This window comes from Hordeum vulgare, chromosome 4H (genome assembly GCF_904849725.1).
Source record: "Hordeum vulgare subsp. vulgare chromosome 4H, MorexV3_pseudomolecules_assembly, whole genome shotgun sequence".
Lineage (NCBI taxonomy): Eukaryota > Viridiplantae > Streptophyta > Magnoliopsida > Poales > Poaceae > Hordeum > Hordeum vulgare.
The window spans coordinates 222,278,309-222,281,672 of record NC_058521.1 but is presented as its reverse complement, the minus strand read 5'-3'; the positions used below and the strand labels follow the sequence as shown (position 1 = coordinate 222,281,672).

The window sequence follows — 3,364 nt, the reverse complement described above, 5'->3', positions numbered from 1 at the left end:
GAGGCACAACCCGTTACCAAGGTTGTTCCTCACGGGGCAAGGCCCCAACGCCCTAGGTACCGGCATGGGTGGCACCTGGGTGGTCGAGTGGCCTTACCACCAGTAAGGCTCTTGAGGCATGTTGCTTAGGAGCCCCCCTTGACACTCAAACCGCTCTACGTCGACAGGTCCCAGTCCTGCACATTGCCCCACCCCCATTAGGCATGGCCATGAAGGGCACCTCTAAGGGGCGGGGCCCTGCCCCCCCCGATACCGACCGGAATTCTAGGACGTCATCAAGTGGTGCAAGTGGCCTTATGACCAGTAAGGATATTGATGTGTGCCTCAGGAGCCCCCTTTGGCGCTCGAGCGATTCCCCATTCCGCCACCTTTGTGGTTGCCTCGGGAGACCTGGTGGTCTCCCGTGGTTTCCATGAAACACCAATCAAAACAAAAGGAGAAAACGGACTCGAGTTTGGTATAACGAGAGAAACATAGAGAAGAAATCCCCACCCTTCTTTTCTTTTCGAAACATGAAACAAAGAGATCTTGGAGCCTTTGTTAGCTCAAAATACAAAAGGGGTGGCCCTTGGGGGGCGCAACTTGAAACGCGAGAGAAGAACGAAAAAACGGTCGCGTCCGGCTTCTAAGCTATTGACCGCCTCCGTCTCCCCCAGCGCTGAGCATAGGTCTTTCACTAGGAGTGGGGTGGACCCCTTACGGATCGTCGGGGGACCCTGGGCGTATACAGCCTTGGCTTGTTATTACGTGAGAATGTCAAAGTCGGGGTGTATCTGGGAGGTCGCGGCGAAGTTTTGGCCTCGCGAGTGTCCCTACCCCCGAGGCATTGGAGCCTGAGCTTTGGGAGTCATTGGTGGACTGTGTTGATTGCCTTCATCTGTACCCAACGTGGGGCATAGGTCTTCAACTAGGCGTGGGGTGGACCCCTTCCGCGTCCTCAGGGGGGCCTGTGCCTATACAGCCTTGGCTCGTTATTACGTGAGAGTGTCACAGGATGAAGTAGGTTCCGGAAGGATTGAAGGATGATGCATAGGTGCTACGGGTTGATGCAGGTCCCGAGGATGCTTCGGGAGCCCAATGCCTCACACGCGCGTGCCCCGCTCGTGGTCCCTGGGCTCGTAGTGGCGTAGCATGGCCCGTCCTAAGCAAGCCCTCGAGCGTGGGGGAGCCCCTAGTACTTGCTGGCTAGATCGCTCGCCCATACGGTAGGTCCTGTGTTCCGGGGGTGTTACCCCAACGCGCCTCGCTGGCCCCCCATGTTCCTTCGTCGGTACCCTGGGCCATGCCCCAAGGCCGGGCTAGCCCATCCTGAGGGCAACGACGGGTACACGAACACCTGCTTGCGACCGAACGAAGCTCGCACTGGGCACATGGGCGTGTGTTCAACCCCCAGTCCCGAGGCGGGCACGGCGCGCCCCGAAGGCAGGGGCGGGTATACCACCCCCGGCCTCGAAGTTGGGATCATCTGGCTCGGGAACATGGGCGTGTGTTCCACCCTCAGTCCCCTAGCTAGGGCCTCTCGGCCTGGATACAAGGGTGCGTCCACCCAGCCCCAGGCGATAGGTCCCCGATCCTCAGACCCAGACGTCTGCCCGAAGCAGCTCCCAGCTAGCAGGTGTGCCCCGCAAGAATACCCGCGCTGGATGTCCTCGCGAAATCACCTCCGCGGGGCTGATCATAGCTGTTATCGCGGGGGCTGCCCGCGTGATTGCGTGCGTGTCCCCTGCCGTTGTGATGGCCTGCGCGGCTTCCTTCGTAGCCCAGACGTGTGCTTGCGCGGTTGTCATCAAACCGAGCTTGCCTCGAGGGGTTGATGTCGTCGGGCCTCACGTACTCCCTCCCCGTTCCGTAAAGCGCGCCGGTGGGTGCTGGGTGACGCCTCCCCAGCGTGGCCACATCCCATGCCTCCAGCAGCTCCCGCCGAATCCCAGTAAGGGAGGGCCTGAGGGGATGTTTGGGACGCACCCGCATGGTTCCCCGATTGTAGCCCCTGGCGATGCGAACTGATGAGGTCGGCACCTGCGGGAGCGCGCTCGGATCTCGTCGGTGGCGTTGTGCCCAAGAGCGCGCGTGTGTCCCCCGGTGCGGCTGCGACGGGTGGCTTGCTGGCGCCTGATCTTGCGCGCCACCAGGAGCGTGACATGTCTGTGTATCGGGTGCTGGCAGGTTCGGAGGGGGAGAGGGACAACCTGGATGCATGGAAGGGTTGGAGCGATAGGGGGATGCCCAGCGGTTGGTGAAGGCGGCAGCCCCCGGTGCTAGTTGGAATCTCGTCCGGTGTGAACGCCGGCCGACGGTGTAGTAGAGCATTGCGGGGCGTCTCGACTTGTTTGCACCGTCCGCGCCACGCCAGCGGCTCGCCTGTCCACACGAATTCGATGTCTCCCTACCATGAGTGAGATCAGCTTCAGCTGCCCAGGCCCTGGGAGAGACCTGGACACGCCCCCTATCTGGCGCGCCAAATGGCGGATTTCGGACTCCGTAAAACCCTAAAGGTTCGAACTCAGGGGCGTGCACGAAGATCTCTCACGGCCTAACCCTGCCTAGCTCGCTACTCTATGGTCAAGACAAGGAACTTACTCGATGGTGAGGAAGACACAGAACACGACAGTTTACCCAGGTTCAGGCCGCTGAGAAGCGTAATACCCTACTCCTGCTTTGGTGGACTGCCTCTCTTGGAGACGGGCAAATGAACTAGTATAGTGATTGTGAGGCCCCCCCGGAGCCTTGGTGTTGTGCCTGTGGGTGAATGAATCGACCCCCCCCCGACTACGAAGCAACCTGTCCTCTATATAAGTGGCGGCACGGGTCCTCTTCCCTTACCGTTTCGGCGGGAAGGGATCCCACAATGGACAATTTTGAAGGGGAACAAGGGAACATGCTCCCCTGCCCAAAGGTGGTCTTCGTGTGCAAAGGAGCTGCCAACACTGCAGGGACGGGCCCAGGGGTGACGTCTACCCTACTGGCGGGCGGCGACGACCTTGTTTGCCCATAATGGAAACCTTTGGGAGATGCCCTCGGAACCCCGGTACATCCATGCCCCCTTTGCACTAAAGGGGAAAGTGAGCTGCCCCGCTCCTCGCCTGTCCTTCCTCTACGTCATCCTTGACTCCTGAGGCTGTGGCTCGCGTCGCAATATCCACCGCTCTGGGGGTCCTGAGGAGGGCCCTTACGGGTCTTGATGTTGTTCCTCCTCGCGAGGCTTGGCCCCTCGCGAGGGCCTTGTCTTGGGTGGTGCCAAGTCTGTCGGTTTGCTTGATGAAATGGTCGACCCTGGGCCATAGGCAGGCAGATCTGGGTACCCCCATTCCAAGAACGCCGACACATTCCAAGAACGGGGTTCGTCGGCTCTCTTCTTGAGGTT

At 60.4% G+C, this 3,364-nt stretch overlaps 1 pseudogene; it reads right to left on the bottom strand.

The window, feature by feature from the left end:
* Positions 1–1,228: 1,228 nt before the first annotated feature.
* LOC123450409 lies at positions 1,229–2,310 on the bottom strand (annotated as a pseudogene).
* Positions 2,311–3,364: the final 1,054 nt, after the last annotated feature.